Genomic DNA, 17,455 nt, shown 5'->3' with positions numbered 1-17,455 from the left:
AGCTGGATTCTATGACCTGGGTGTGGGAGACTATTGCATATCCTGTTTTTCTTTTTCCACCAGTGAAAAAGGAGCTGCCATCAATGAACCAGGTGTCATCTGGGTTGGGCCAGAGTGTGTCAGAGATGGGGGGGAGGGGGAAAGAAGATTCTATGTCAGAGCATGAGAGGGGATTGTGTTGAGGATCAGGCAAGAGGACAAGAGTGGTCGGGTTGATTGTGATACATCTCACAACTGTTACGTGAGGAGCTTGTAGTAAAATAAGGAAAATTTTCTGAAGTCAGGTGAGCTGGAGGAATTTTTCTGCCTGGTTGGATATTAGATCAGAAAGAGCATGAGGAGAATATGCAGTCATTGGAGGAGAGTTCGTCAGCGTTTGTGCCTTGAGGATGAAGGTGGCTGCTACAGCTAATGCTCTTAGACAAGAAGCACACTTTTGGGCAGTGGCATCTAGTTGTTCGGGTAAATAGGCCATAATCTTTAGGTCTGAGCCTGACTTCTGTCCTAAGAGACCTAGAGCAATGTCCTGTCTTTCATCTGTGCATAGGATAAAGGGTTTATTGAAATCAGGGATGGCCAGAGTAGGGTCATTGGTTAGAGCCCCCCTTAGCTCCCGAAAGGGTCATTTGAGGGGCTTCCCAGGCAGTAGTGGTTCCTGGAGGGATCTTTTTATTGCCTCATATAATGGCTTGGCTAGAATGCCAAAGCTCAGAATCCAGTTTCTAAAGTGTCTAGCCAGGCCCAGAAAGGAGAGGAGGTCTTTTTTAGTAGGAGGGATTGACATTGAGGTGATTAGTGTTCATCTATCTGGTGTCATTCCCTTCTCATTGGGTGTTAAGGTGAAGCCTAGGTGGGTGACTGGGGTTTGTGATATTTGAGCCTTTTGGGCTGAGACTTGATATCCTAGTTGTCTTAGATAATTTAGGAGTTTAGCAGTGCTCTTTTGGGAGTCTGAAAAAAAGATGGGCTGCATAGGAGGAGGTCATCTACATACTGTAGGAGAGTAGAAGGGGAGAGATCAATGTTTCACAGGTCATGGGCCAGTGCCTGTCCAAACAGGTGAGGGCTGTCTTGGAACCCTTGGGGAAGATCAGTCTAAGTCAACTGTGAGAATGATGGGTGTCTGGGTCTGTCCAGGTAAAAGCAAATAGGTTTTGGGAGTCAGGGTATAAGGGGTTGATAAAGAAGTCACCCTCAAGGTCTAGGACAGAGTAATAGGTGGTAGAGGGTGGTATGAGGGAAAGAATAGTATAGGGGTTTGGGACTATGGGATGTATAGGAATTACAACCTGGTTAATGATTCGTAGGTCTTGGACTGAGCAATAAGTTCTGTTAGGTTTTTCTACTGGTAAAATTGGGGTGTTAATGGGGAATGAGTTGAGCGTGGAAGTCCTGCCTGTAAGAAGTGAGTAATTGTAGTTTTAATTCCTCACAGTGCTTTGAGAGGTATTTGGTACTGGAATTTAGCTGAGTGTTGGGTTGGGTCCCTAACACATATAGTGACTGATTCATGGTGGCTGGCAATGGCTGGGGTTTTAGTGTCCCATACCTCTGAATTAACAGAGTAGGGTGCGGGGAAAGGAAGGAGAGAGAGAGGGGGCTAAGAATGTGTCTGTTAGAAAGAGAAGGAAATTACCCTGCAAATTTCAAGAAGGAATGAGTATTTGGGCCTTAAGCCTGGCAAGAATGCCTCTTCCAAGAATTGGTGTAGGGCAGCAATGGAGGACAAGAAATGAATGAGTAAATAAGTGGTCCTCTAGTGATCAGGGTAGCAGAGGGGTAGCTCATGCCTGTGAGACTGTGCCATCGACTCCTACTATTGAGACTGGGGAATGGATTGTTAGCCTGGAGTATTCAGGAAGAGCAGATTAAGTGGCCCCTGTGTCAATCAGAAAAGAGATTGGTTTACCTGCTGCTGATATAGAGTTACCTGAGGTCCCCTCCTCTTGATTATGGTGGGGCCTTGTGTGGTTTCCAGGCACCGTCAGTCTTCTGCTGCTAATCCCAGAAGGTCTGGGAGTTCAAAACCAGAAGTCCAGTCTGAGTGGGTAACCAATAACCCCTTGCCTTGAGAAGCCTGGGGGCAGTTGAACTTCCAATGGCCCTCTAGTTTCCACAGTGGGCATGGCCTTGGAGGGCTTTGGGGGTTTGGACATTGTTTGGCACTGTGCTGGGGCTTCCCACATTTAAAACAGGTCCCTGGAAGTGTTCTTCCTTTTGTCTGGGGAAATCTCAGCTCTCTTTTAATGATGAGGCAAATCGCTGATAGGCCTGGTTATGGAACTTAGTCTTAGCTTCCTCCCTTTGTCTTTCCTGCTGGGCCTTCTCCTCATCTCTGTAGTTGAAAACTTTGAAGGCTAGATTAACTAGTTTATTCTGGCTAGTTTGAGGACCTGCTTCTAATTTTTGGAGCTTTTGGTGTAAGTCTGGAGCCAATTGAGAGATAAAATTGCATATGAAGGAGTAGAGTGCCCTCTGGGGAGTCTGGCTTCAGATTAGCAAAACATTGAAAGGCCTCCCCAAGTCTTGCAAGAAAGGTGGTGGGATTCTTGTCTGCTCTCTGCGAGATTCCCTTTGGTTTATCAAAGTTGACTTTGTGCAGCAGCCTGCAGTCCTGCCACGAGGCAGGTTATCATGTCATGGCAGGATTGCCAAAACCCGGTTTCCGGTCCTGATAGTCCCAGTTAGGGTCTTCCTGGGGGACCACAGTAGCTCCTACTGGGCCATTGGTGGGATCTTACCTGTTTAGGGTGTCAGCATGAGCCTGGGCTGCCAGCCAAACATGTTCTTTCTCCTCAGGGGAAAGACAGGTAGGGAGTATGACATAGAGGTCTCACCAAGTGAGATCATAGGAGACAGATATTGAAATTCTTTGAGAAATAGGATGGGGTCAGAGGAAAAGGATCCTAAGTGTTGTTCAATTTGGGAGAGATAAGAAAAGGAGAAGGGGACATAGATTCAGATGGGCCCTTCTGGTCCTGCCACCTCCTGGAGGGATAAGATAGGCTGAGGCCTTTTGGACCTGGTCTTGTGAGGGGAGGGAGGTGGAGGATCTGAGGTGAAATCGGGAGAGGTAGGAAATTCATAGTCTGTGGTCCCAGCCCTGTCCTGCCCAGATGGAGGAGGGGATGCATAGGGAGGGGAAAGAGAGTCCTCAGAGGGATCAAAAGATGTTTCTGTCAGGGCACTGGGAATAGGCAGATGCTGCTGGGAAAGGGAAGAGCAGAGAAGGGTTTGGTAGGTGGAACAGGCCTGGCATAGCTCAAAGAAGGCCTGGACATATGGAACCTCACTCCACTAGTGCCCTTTTTGTGTCTCTAACTATAGCCTTGGTTTTAAAGTCTATTTTTTCAGATATAAATATTGCTGCCCCACCTTTTCTTTCCCTTCCATTTGCTTGAAGTATCTTTTTCTATCCCTTTATTTTTAGTCTATATATCTTTAGTTCTGAGGTGGGTATCTTGGAGATAGCATATATATATATATATATATATATATATATATATATATATATGTCTTGTTTTCTTATCCATTCAGCTACCCTATTGTCTTCTGATTGGAGCATTTAAGCCATTTACATTTAAAGTGATTTTGATAGATATTTGTTGCTATTTTATTTTTAACTATAATAAAAATAATTACATATTTCTCCTTCTTCTTCTTCTTCTTCTTCTTCGTCTTTTCCTCCTCCTTCTCCCCCTCCCCGCCCCCCAAGCCCTTTAACATTTGTAGCAATACTAGTTTGTTGGTAAAAAACTCTTACAGTATGTTCTTGTCTGGGAAGCTCTTTATTGGGAACCATCCTGCTTGGTTTCAGAAGCTGTAATCCTGCCAACGAACAAAAAAGTCACACAGTTAGGGGACCTTGAGACCATAGCCACTAAGGAGACAAAACTTATCCTCCCAGCAAAAGTGCAGCCTCTGCCCCCTCCTTGGCCCCTCAAGGATAAACTGGATATCCAGTAAAGGATATCCAGTAAACTGGATAGTCAATGACAGGTAAGACTCTTCAAGAAAGGAACATCCCAAGAGAGCCATAGTCATGAAGGGGCCATCAGGGAAGGATTTGGGAGATTGTGGAGGAGGGACAAAAGACCCTCACCCCTCAGCTTTATCCTAGCCTGAGTCCTCGTTCTATCTGTAAAAAGTCTCCTAATCTCTTGGCTGCCTTGCTCCCCAAACCCCCCCCCCACAATTGCCTTTGGCACTGGCCAAAGGGAGGTGCAGCTCTGTGCCAGAATGAGCAGTTCCCAGTGAGGGGTGATCAGACCTGAGAAAGAATGTGTAAAGTCCTTTGAAACATGCTTTGCTAAGAATGTCCTCAATTTAAATGTCAAGGTTCCAAGCACAAAATAAGTTTGTTTCCCAAGGTTTTACAGCCAACTGGTGTCACCCTGTCTACCAGTCCCTGAGTCAAAAGGACCCCCGTGATCCCAGAAATGTTATCTGTAAACTATACCTGCTTTCTTTGATATAGATTCCTATGTGCATTGCGCTTGGCACCTTTCTCCTCGGAGAGACTGGTCAGCCTTTCCTCCCCAAGCCAACTGTGTCTTGGTAGACCTATTCTCATCCACAGTGGTAGGGAAGCTCTGAGGGTGAAGCCCTCCCCCCTGCCTCCACTCCTTCAATCTTAAATGATAGCCTTGTTGGGTAAAGTACTCTTGGTTGTAGGTCCTTTCTTCTCATCACCTTGAATATTTCATGCCCTTCAGTTCTGGCCTGAAATATTTCAGTTGAGAAATTGTATGACAGTCTTATGGGACCTCCCTTGTAGGTAACTGCATTTTGCTTGTGGTTTTAAAACTCTCTCCTTATGTTTAACCTTTGCCATTTTAATTATGATGTGTTCTGGTGTGGACCTCTTTGCTTCCATCTTATTGGGGACTCTGTGCTTTATGGACTTGTGTGTCTTTTTCTTTCACCAGATTAGGGAAGTTTTCGGTCATTATTTTTTCAAATACATATTCTGCTCACTCTCTTCTCCTTCTGGTATTCCCATGATGTGGATATTGTTATGCTTCATGCCATTTCAATGGTCCCTTAAACTCTTCTCTTTTTCTAAATTCTTTTTGCTGCTCTGCTTTAGTGGAGTTTTTTTTCTGCTTCCAAACTGCTGATTTGATCATCTGCTTCATCTAACCTACTGTTATTCTTTCCAGTGAATTATTTATTTTAGATGTTGCATTCTTTATTTCTGACTGGTACTTTTCATGGTTTCTATATCTCTTTTCATACTGTTGGACAGTCTTATAATCATTACTTTGAACTGTATTTCTGGTAAATTGCCTGCCTCCATTTATTTACCTCTTCTTTAGGAAAATTCTTTTGTTCTTTCATTTAGGGCCTGTAAATTTTTTTGTTTTCTTAGTTTAGCTGCCTCTTTGTATTTATTTCTATGTATTAGGTAGATCTGAAAAAACTCTGATACAGACCCATGTCAGATACTACCTGTGACTGGCAACCTGTTTGGAGCTGTAACTCCATCTTTTACCTTCCTCTACTGGGCCTTGGTGTATGCAGAAAGAACCTAGCTCCACACCAAGTTCTGCTATTACTAGCACCAGGTCCAGAGGAAGGTAAGTTAAAGTCTCAGGCCTCCCAGATCCACCTCTGCCTGCAGGCTGTCTGTTAGGTTTAATCACTGAAACTGCCTCCAGCTGTACTCCTCACCAGCTGGGTTTAAGCTCCACTGGGTGGCGTGAGAGAGATTCCAATGGGTGGGACTATTGCTTCTCCCCAGGCTGATGCTGCATTGAGGGAAGTGGTCCGTCCAAGAAAAATGGCTTCTGCGGTATGGTGAATGCCCAACACATGGATCCTGGTCACTGACTCTTCAGCTCTCTCCTCAGAGCCACCGACCCCAAACTCTCATGTAGTTCTAGTCTGCTCTGCTTTGCCTCCACCCAAGTCTGTGGCAAAGGGCAAAAAAAATTTTGTGTTTTGGCCCTTTAAGAGGCTTTCTGCATCTCTAACCATCTCCTCCTGGCAGACAGATACCCTGCAGAGCTTTTCACAGCTGGATTTTTTTTTTGGGGGGGGTTTCTTTCCTAGTTCTGGTGCTCTAGGCTGGGAATCCCAGCACGGGGTTTAGATTCCACACTTCTTGGGAACCCCTCTGGCTACTGAAATATCCTTTCAGAACTTCATCTGCCACCTGTGGGAGCCTGGCCAGCCCTCTCACACCTTTGCACTTCCTACCAGTTTTCTTGTGGTGATGTGTTCTCTTCCATTAGTTTTTGGTTATAAGGCTTCTCTCCAGCTAGTGTTCAGCTGATTATTCAGGATGATTTTTCTATAATTTAGGTGTAATTCCAGTTTGGTTCTGGGAGGAGGCTGTATAGCTTCTACCTACTCTACCACCATTTTGGATCTTTCTCAACTGTATTTTAATAAAGCTGGAACAAAATAATCAAAACATAATCAAACAAAAAATAAAGTCCAACTGAGTGTGTTCATTTGAATTTTGTTGTTGTGTACTCTATTTTCTATTTGATTATGTCCCATATTACATGGCTCTTGGCCTGGGTTCCTGGGACCCTGAAAGATTTTTGTCTCATTACAGACCCTTTGACACAGTGGTGTATCTATGCTAATGTAACTAGTGTTGGTTCACTGGCACAGGCCATTTGGAGAGCACTGGGAAGCCTGGAGTTAGGAGGAAAAGAAGGTAACACTTATTGAGTGCCTCTTGAGTGTGGGCACCATGCATTTTATACTCATTTTAACCTCTAATTTTTAGTTCAAAACAAGGTAAGTCCAAACATGCCCATTTCATAGACAAGGAAACTGAAGTTTGGAGGGGGTCTGTGATTACCAAGCTAGCAAGAAGGAGCAGAGTTGGAACCTGAAATTGAGTCTCTCTGCCTGACATTAAAACAACCAAAGCACGCTCTTTAACCAAAGGGTATCATCACCCACAGAAAACGCTAGGCTCATGAAAGAAACCCCCTGGCTCTGCAGAGCTACTGCCCCCTGACTCAGGGCAGCATCCAGCCACCACTGGGCACCTGCACATACACTGCCCCCTCACATAAGAGATGACTCTGGACTCTTGAAGCCCATGAGGATGACATCAAATTGCTAAGTAAAGGAGAATTTCATTCTCAATGGAGTCTTTGAAACGTCCTACTTTGAACATGTCCCCAGAGCTTGGGTTTTACCCAGGACTCCCAAGCCATCAAGCATGTTGGTCAAGTGCCACTTCACATCTCCCTCCAGTTTTTGGTCCACTGTGACCCTGCCATTTTGCTCTGCTGATGAGAATATCACACAGGGCAGAGTCAAAAGCTCCCCTGCAGCCCTAGAAGATTGCATCTATTGTTTGTTTCCTTATCTGTGTGCTCTTCATTCTGTCAGACGTGGAAATTAAATTGGTCTGACAACGTTTACTCTCCAGAAAGCTACTTTGGCTGCTAAATCTATCAAGAGGGTAGATTTATTTGGGTCTTGCTTTCCAAAGTGTGTGAGCAGGACTTTTCAGAGTGACCACAATCAGATGTAAGGCCTCAGCTGCTATGCCAGGCCCACCTGTCAAGAGGATGACAGCCAAATGGGGCAGATGGGATCCAGGCAGGGGCATCAGGTTGCCTCTTAATTTAGCCTTGGCATCCTTTCCTGCTCTGCTCTTGGCCCTCTTGGAAACAGGAAAACCATGGAAGGCAAGTACATGAGTCAGAGTAAACCCATCCAAAAGTCTGCACAATAAAAACTCACCTTCAGACAGCAACAGTAATTGTTTAGGAAAAAAAGAGCTGAAAACCAAAACTGAATATTGGCTCTTCTCCTGTTGCCTAGAAGGCTCTCCCTTGCCTTGTTTTCTTTGTGACTAAATGTCTACCTCTCCCTCTTCAAAGATCACTCCCCTCTCAGGAGCTTTCCCCAGCACTGCCTCATTCTGCGCACCTTCCTAGGCAGAGCCCATTGACCCTTTCTTGTGTATCCTTAGGACATTTGAATGATTTCTTGTTATAATTTTGGGTTCATATTATTACATATTTTTATTTTGACATGCTCTAAAAGGGAGGTAAGGTAAATTGCAAATATATAATTAAGATGTAAAATAAACCCCTTAACTTTAAAGGAGGTGACAAAATCAGGACAAAGAGAAATAAGGGTTAGAAAGGTGAGAAAAACACCAAGGAATGAGGTTTGTGCACAAAATACATACTCTGGGGTCTTCAACTCAGGTTCAGATGGGCCATAGCTTTGGTCCTAAGCTTTCTGGCTGCCAACGCAACTCCATGAGAGGTCAGGAACAACATCCTCAACAATGTCCTTAGAATGGACCTAATACATTTCATGGTAGTGTGTCATGTAACACCTTTTACTATCCACTTATGGTATCATACTTAAGGGAAGTATGCCTTCAGGGAAGGCAATTCTGCAGCCAGTACAATGGGATTTGGCTCCACAGGCTTCTGATGGCCTGGCTAGATTCACAGAGATACTTTACTGAACCAGAGGAAATGCAGATCTTGCTGGCATCCATTAAGATTTGAGTAAGTGTTGTGTACTGGTCATTAAGGAATATTCATTCTTTTCATCACTTGTACTTCTTAATCCCTTCACCTCTTCACTCATTACTCTACACCCCCTCTCATCTGGCAACTATCAAAATGCTCTCTATATCCATGATTTTGTCTCTGTTTTTCTTATTTGCTTAGTTTGTTTATTAGATTCAATTTTTGATAGATTTCTATTTTTTGGCACTTTGTTGTTTATAGTTTTGATCTTTTTCTTAAATAAGTCTCTTTACATTTCATATAATAATAGTTTGGTGGAGATTAACTCCTTTAGGTTTTGCGCATGTGGGAAGCTCTTTATCTGCCCCTTGATTCTAAATGATAGCTTTTCTGGGTAGAGCAGTCTTGGGCAGCTGAGCCACCTTCCTAGCTTTGTGGAATTCCCTGAGCTAAGGCAGATGCTCCCTCCCATTGTTGAAGCTGAAAGTGGCAGCTACTTGCTTTGCCAGACTTTTTTGCAGCTAGCAGGTAGGCAGGTGACCCAAGTACCACTAGTCTGACCCAGAGGTGTGACAATGACAAGAGTGCTGGCAATGGCTGCAGAAAGATGACCTTTTGAGGGCAGCACTGGTAACCACACTGATCAATGACATCCAGTAACTGATGTTAGCACTATGAATAATGTAGGCTGTGAACATTCAACACAAGCCACTGTCCTGGCTGTAGGCCCCTGAACCTGGTTTATCTGTCTTCCCTATGATTCTGTGTGCTTCTCAATATCCTTGTAATGAGTTTATGTTCTGTTTATATCAACTGGAGTTGGTTCTAGTTGTTTGCAAGAAAACCTGCCTGATGCATGCTATTCTCCTACTCTGCTTTGTGTCACTTACACATAGAGAAGAAAGTCAAACTGCTATGAAAATCAGGATTGCATAAGGACATGGGAACACAATCCAGGTCTGCCCACAGAGAATCTCTCAAAGCATGGACAGAAAAATTGAACAAAGACAGACTGTTCTAATTTTGGTCTGAGTCTGCTCAGACGTCTATACCCTGGCCAAGGCAGGTATAAGCTGGCATAAGCTCTGCAGAATGGGGCGAGAGGCAGTCCATAAGGTGGGGCTATTCCTTTTTCCAGCCTGATGCAACCTGGAGGGGAATGATACACCTGAAAAAGATGGCATTGTGGTGAGGAAGAAGGACCCAACACAGGAATCCTGGCTTCTCTTCGCTCAGCTCTCTCCCCAGATCCACAAACCCCAGACTCTCCCCATGCAAGTCCAGTCCACTGTGCCCTCCCTCTGCCTGAGCCAGGGTAAGTGGCTAAGAATGAGATTTCTGTGCTTTGGCCCTTTAAGAGGGTGTCTGTGTCTGTAGCAGACTCTTGTTTCTCACTGGAATTCAGAATCTCCCCTGCTTTTCACAGCCAGATATTATATGGGTGCTTCTTCCTAGCTCTGGTTCTCTGGGCTGGAGAGCCCAGCTTGGGGTTTAGGCCCCACACTTCTCAGGAGGAACTCCATGCACTGAGATATCCCTTGTAACTTCAGCCACCACCCAAAAGAATAGGGCCTGCTTTTCTGTGTTTCTGTCTTTCCTACCAGTCTTGTGGCTTTTGCTTATGACTTCTCATCATTCAGTCTTCAGTTGGTTATTCAAGATGATTGTTCTATAATTTACATTTAATTTCAGCTTGGTCTTGGGAGATGAATGTAGCTTCTACCTTCTCTGCAGCCATCTTGGAATCTAGAACAAGATTTTTGTAGCTGTTTGATTTAGTCCACTCAGAGACATGCAGAATAACTAAGAATAAAATGTTTGTAATTAAAACATTGCCCTTTATCTTAACCTTTTCATCTATTTTTGGATATATTATACCACTCTTGTTTTCAGGATAAATTTTTACAGTAGAAGAGGTGATATTTTTTACTCTCATCTCTATTTTTAAAAGTGAGAACTGAGGTTCAGAGAAATGTGATGATTTGCACATTGTCACAGAGCTAGCTTCCTTGCTCCAGGACCCAGAATACTCATTTGCTGGGGACTGTGATATTTTGTCCTTCCCCTCCGTTCCCCTATCAGCTTCAGTACTTTGACTTCTATTAGAAATTCCAAACAACTCAGATAAAACTTGCTCAAGAAAATCTGTGCGGTTTTGATGCACACAGTGTCTTCTGTAAATCATAGTCCACGGCTGCACACACTTACTGGGGCTCCTTGCTGAATGGCCACTCAGAGATCTAATCACCGTTCAGGTCTTAGTCCACTGCAGTGAGTCTTACAGTGGAGCTGCAATTGCTAAAGCAGAGACCCTGGTGACAGAAGGAGCTTTTTGAGGGTTTGGTGGAATAAATTACTCAAACAATTGGGTTTCTCTGAAAGCAATGAAATTTAATTCTTGGTATGATATGGAGATAAACAAAATGTAATCTACAGCATTGTCCATCTAATCCAAGTCATACCTTCTTTTTCCTTGTAAGTAATTGAAAAAAATTGCAGAGACCTTCTGAAGCATTATCTTATTTGGATGCAATTTTAAACAGAACACTGAGTATTTCATACCAAAGGCAAGTGCATAGTAGATGTAAATGCAGGCAAACAGCAAGGTGAAGTCTCTCCCCTGTACAACTGCAAATGCAAATGTTGAAAGCTGCTCAACAATTTCCCCTTGCAGCTGCCCGTTTTATCTCTTGCAAAACTAGTGATGATACAAGCAGTTGATTATGGTTTACAATAGCAATAAACCTCTCACAATTGGTTGTTTCCAAAATAAATAGCCATTCTGTTAAATGTTAAATAACAAGTCATAAACTGCTGAAAACAACCAATTTCTTGTGGATTATTGCCTGAATAAATTTCAACAGGAATGGCAGCTAATTATGCTGTGAATGCCACAGATCAAAACCATTGAATTAAAAAAAAATCAATCAATTAACTAATCTATCAAAAAGAACTTCCACTTACAAACCAATTGCACCACATATTGTATCATATTCTTTGGATCTTTTCTTTGCTGGTCATGGTTAGCTCTATTTTTGCTCAAATTCTTCCATACTTTTTCAGAGAATAAAGAATGCCTAGCTTGGTGGTTAAATTGGCTTATTCTGAGAGCATCCAATTTCACTCAGCTGCATTCAATGGACACCATATTTAAAGTCCACAGTGTTTCAATTAATAAAACACAGACCTGTCCACTAAGTTAAACATTTGAGTCAAAGCTCAGGGGCAAATATATTAAAAATGCAGCTTTAATTGAGGCTGTTCTTGCAAGAGGAGCCAGCTTGACTGGGGTGATTGACAGAAGATTCCTTGTCATAGCAACCGAGGTTATCTCTCTGGAATAACAACATTAACTGCCTTCGTAACCAGTTTTTCATCCTTAAGTATGAAAGGAAATTGCATGCATCTTGTGAAGCCCTTTATTTTTATTTTTGAACAAAGATTTACCACTTAGCCAACAATAGGACAAAATGCAGGGAAACCAAATTAATTTTGAATTCCTCCTAAAAAAAGAAAAAGCATTACAGTGGTCTTGTAGGCAGAACAGTTAAAGGGCAGGAGGAGTCCCTGTCTCCTGTGAGCATAAGGCAGTGGCAGAGAAATTTCTATTCATCTGATGACTGTGAAATAACTCACTGCATTGATTTGCTTTGTGCTGTCATGGGGTAAAGAATTTTTTTCAGATTTTATTTCTAGCTTATTCTTTGACCTCAAATCCCTAACTCATGCACACACCTACCCACATACATACACCTTAGTTGTGCTCAAATCCAAAGTAGTGAGTGAACTGTAGAAAACAGAGAAAATGCATATTCTATCTGGAAAAACACACAAATCCTATATCATTTTTAAAGAAATTGCTAAATGGACCCAAATCACCACCTCTGCCTTACATCTGATGTTCTGTGGAAGCTGTAGACATCATCGTCTCAACATGTCACTGCACTACCTCAGCCCCTGGCAGGGATGCTGTGTTAACGCTCTGGGCCTGACTGCACATGCCAATCTGTGCCAGTGAAAAGTGTGGTGCGCAAGCCTTGAGGAGCATGGAGACAAGGAAAGGCAGACTGTAAACCTGGCTGGGTGACCACTGTGTCCTGTTCTCTGCTTCTCTGATCTCACCTGAGATCCATTTCCCTTTGGATCTTCTCAACTTAATTGCATTCGCTACCTTGAGAGGTTGAGCAATCTTTCTTAAGGCTTGTGTATCATTCAAAGTCACAATCTTGAAACCTGAGGCCTCAGCTATAACCTCAGAGAACTCCAGTCCACTGCTGAGGAAGGAGGCTAGGCAGGAAAGAGTAGAGCTGGCATTTGGGCCAAAGCAGGAAGAATCTGGGAATATGACATTTAAAAAGAGCAAAAACAATGTGGAGCTGAAGATGGGAAGGTAGCCATTCAGAAGGTTGTTCAAAGTGAAACTTTGACCTAATTTGTACTTAAGCCAAGAAACTAGCCAAAAGGTACTACAATTGGAAGCAACTTTATACTAAGTTTGGAAATAGAACTCTTTGAAATCTCTATTGTATTAGACACGAACATCAAAGGCCTCCTAATATTCCCTTCATGACCACAGACCACATTATTTCTGGAGATGCTGCCCATCCCCACACACCCACTAACAACTTTATTGCCTTTGCCAAGTTCTGGAGTTGCCTGAACTCTAGGTCAAGGCCCTGAGCCTCCCAGCGTCGCTGCCAGGCATACACATTCCAAGTGGCTCTCCACTCCAGGATTTGGGTACGACGAATGCTACAGCTACAGGCATGGGACCTTGTTCCCTAAATGGCTTCTGAGGGGCCAGAAGACACCCAGGGGGGTGCAGGGTGTGGCATCCCTGGGAGTGAACCTGGACCAAGTTACCTGAGAATTCATTCTGTCTTCACCCAGAGGCTCAGTTTCTCCTCAGTCTGTTGGGCTGAGGGGACATGCCTGCAGAGTGGCCTGTGTCTTTGGCAGCTCGTGAAGAAGCAGAGTCCAGGGCAGAACCATTGCATCACATTGCCTCTTGTCTTCCTTGTCTCTCTCCCTTTCATCCCTCACCCTCCTCCAGGGTTTTGATTCCCAAATGGAATAGAGGTGGTCTCATCCTTGCCTCAGGCTCTATATGGAAGCTCTGTACGGAGGACTGGTACTGAGAATACTTCCTAGAGTAGTCACACTCAGGGTTGTGGCCATATTCTCTAAACTGCATTTTAGGCAAAGGACTGGGTGGCAAAAAGCAGGGACCTTCTCTCTGAATGAATTCAAAGACGCTTTCTTCATTTGCTGGATGATTCTCTTTCCACTGCAGTCACCTCTGGATGCTGCACGTTTCTGGAAGGCTAGAATTTGAGGAAGGGTTGATTTGTCATTTTTTAGAAGTAGCATAATGGGCTTTTCTCATTCAACAACAAAGGGTTAAACTTGGAGAATGCCAAGCCTCCCTGCAGCCAAGGTGTTTGCAATTAGTTTCTCCTGAAACAGACATTTCTTTTAATAGTCTAAAGAACAAGAATTCATTGCACCATTATTTACAATTGCCAAGATAGGGAAGCAACCCAAGTGCCCATTAACAGACAAATAGATAAAAAAGCTGTAGCACATATATACAATGGAATATTACTTGACCATTCAAAAGAGTGAAATCTTACCATGTGTTATAGTGTAGATGGACCTAGAGGGTATTGTGTTAAGGGAGATAAGATAGTCAGAGAATGTAGGATAAATGCAGGTAGTCTGACTTCCTCCCCAAGGTGTCTGGGTAGCTAAGGGAAGCAGTGTTCCCATAGCCTTGGATGGGCCTGATAACCAGTGTTCTCATAGCTTTGAGACTGGGTCTGATAAACTGTTCCCATAACACGAAGTGGGCTTGCATGTAAAGAATTATGTTATGTTACGTAATGTTCTGGCAGTTTTCTCACTTTGTTCCCCTCTAGTACTTAAACAGGTGGGGACTCCCTGCTGGGGGTGATGATGAGAGACATGCAAGGGGACAGGTGCTACAATGGGTGCCACACTCGGGAGCAAGGGCTGTGACATGTGCCCTACAGACATGCAGGTAGACATGCAGCTTGCAGCATGAGTGGCTCGCCTACCCATCAATTAAGGCAGGCCAGACATCCCAGCTACTCTGGATATTTCTGCCTACATGAAAACCATGAAGCTGCCAGGCCTTGGGGGGTTGCAACACAGAGAAAGATAAATACCACATGAATTCACTTATCTGTGGAATGTATGGAACAAAATAAATGAACAAACAAAATTGAAACAGACTCACGGACACAGAGAGCAGACTAAACTGATGGGTGCCAGATGAGAGAAGCATTGGGTGACCGGGTGAAAGGATTAAGAAGTACAGATTGGGAGTTAAAACTCTACTGAACACCAAAACTAATAGCAGTAATATTGAATGTAAACTGTAATTTTAAAATAAAATGTAAAGTTCTTTAAAAAATTAAAAGTATAATAGCAATAGCAGCAAACCCTGAGTCCCAAATTGCTCTTTTCAGAATGAGGAGACCTACTGCCCACCTTAAGAACACACAGAGGTGGCATTGCCTTCCCTGGCCTAGAGGAAAGAAAGCTGATGCTCTTGCTTTTCTGTTCAATGCCCTCTTCACGATGTGCTGCTAAACCCGTGCTTCACATAAACACTTCATTATTTACCGGTGTGTTGGTTTATTCATGTGCCTGGTCCAGCCATCCTGTGATCTCTCTCTGTTTTGTGGAGTCTGTGGGTGACTGCTTGGTTGCAGCTGGTGATAATGAGGCCAAAGTCTGGGTTCAGTCCCCATAGGGGCCAGTTATCTTCACTCTGCTCCATTGCCAGAGGCTGCACCCAAGTGCTCTGACTGATGCTTGTGTGTGTACCACTGGGGCACTGGGGCGACGGGGGTCAGACCATCCCCCTCTGCTCCTAAAGAAATAACTACTTCCTGCAGTGCCTTCACCTTCTGCAAAAGTCAATACTGGTTTCCCCAGGATTACCTGCTTGATGCCCCCTGAGGTGTTTGTACATGTGATTTTAGAATTTTCCCATTTCTTTGAATTGCATGTTTTCACCCAAAGCCTGTAATGAATTAAGGACTGGCACACACTTTGCTGCAATCCCCTGGCATGTTCAGTCTTCATTCACTAGAACATATCCCTGGGTGGAGGGTGGGGCAGATCTGTGAACATCTGGAGAGAAAGTAGGTGGAGTTTCAGATTTTTGTATAGTGTTTTATGAAAATACAAGAGAAAAATCATTCACTTATTTATTCACTTAGCAAGTATTTATTGATTCTTTACCATGTTCTGGGCACTGGGGCAACAGCAGTAAAACAGCAGACTGAAAAATTTCTACTCTTATGAAGTTTATGCTCTGGTGTGAGGGTTGATGGACAATAAATAAGAAAAGCTAGTAAAAAATATATATATATATCTATGTTTATATATATATATGTTACCTGTAAGTACTAAGGAGAAAAATAAAGCAGAAACAGGGATGGAAGTTGCTGGGAAGGAAACTATAACTATAAATATAGCAGTCAGCTGACCTCGTTGAAGGCAAGTAATGTCACTTGCTGTATTCAGGGGAGGGGGGAGCTGGGAGGGAGGAGAACATTCCAGGCAGAGGAAACAGCAAGGAGGGCAGTGTGGCTGCTGCAGACTGAGCCAAGGAGAAGTAATGGGTGATGTGGCCAAGAAGAAGGGAGGAAGGAGTATCAGGGGGGTCTGCAGGCTCTGGTGAAGACTTTGGCTCTTTCTGCTGGAGTCAGGGTAGACTTCGTCAAAGACATGGCTTTGGAGCTAGATCTTTTTTTTTAATTAAACATTTTTTATTGATGTTCAAATACAATTGTCTTCATTTTCCCACCACCACCTTCCCCCACTCTACCCACTCCCACCTTTCACCCTCAACCCTACACCCCTTTGGTTTTGTCCATGGGTCCCTCATTCATGTTCATTTATGACCCTTTCCTTTCTTCCCATGTTATTTCCCTCTCCCCTCTCCTCTAATTATTGTCAGTTTGTTGTTAATTTCATTGTCTCTGGTTATATTTTGCTTGCTTGTTTGTTTTGTTGATTAGGTTCCAATTATAGATGAGATCATGTGGTATTTGTCTTTCACCACCTGTCTTACTTCATTCAGCATAATGCTCTCCAGTTCCATCCACACTGTTGCGAAGAGTAGGAGCTCCTTCCTTCTTTCTGCTGTGTAGTATTCCGTTGTGTAAATGTACACTGTTTATTAATTCACACATTTACTGATGGGCACTTAGGCTGTTTCTAACACTTGGCTATTGTAAATTGTGCTGCTATGAACATTGGGATGCATAGGTTCTTCTGAATTGGTGTTTCAGGATACTTAGGGTATAGTCCCAGCAGTGAGATCACTGTATCAAAAAGCAGTCCCGTCTTTACTTTTCTGAAGAAACTCCATACTGTTTTCCATAGTGACTGCATCAGTCTGCATTACCACCAACAGTGTACTAGGTAGGGTTCCTTTTCTCCACAACCTCACCAGCACTTTTTGTTTGTTAATTTGTTGATGGCCATTCTGACCGGTGTGATGTGGTATCTCATTATGATTTTAATTTGCATCTCTCTAATGGCTAGTGATGTTGAGCATTTTTTCATGTGCCTATGGGCTCTCTGTGCATCCTCCTTGGAGAAGCGTCTGTTCAGGTCCTTTGCCCATTTTTTAATTGGATCATTTGTCTTCCTGGTGTAGAGTTGTGTGAGTTCTTTATATATTTTGAGATTAAACCTTTGTCCAAGATATCATTGGCAACTATGTTTTCCCATAGAGTTGGTTTCCTTTTCATTTTGCTGTTTTCTTTAGTGATGCAGGACAGCTATGTGCAAAAAAATGAAACTTGACCACCAACTTACACCATACAAAAAGCTCAACTTGAGATGAATAAAAGACTTAAATATAAGCTGTGATTCCATAAAGATCCTAAAGAAGATAGTCAGAAAAATCTCAGATATTACACCCAGCAATATTTTCACCGATATGTCTC

Source organism: Sturnira hondurensis, unplaced genomic scaffold (genome assembly GCF_014824575.4).
Source record: "Sturnira hondurensis isolate 20B ecotype Veracruz unplaced genomic scaffold, ASM1482457v3 Scaffold0001074, whole genome shotgun sequence".
Lineage (NCBI taxonomy): Eukaryota > Metazoa > Chordata > Mammalia > Chiroptera > Phyllostomidae > Sturnira > Sturnira hondurensis.
The sequence above is the reverse complement of the archived record's forward strand: the minus strand, read 5'-3'. Positions refer to the sequence as shown.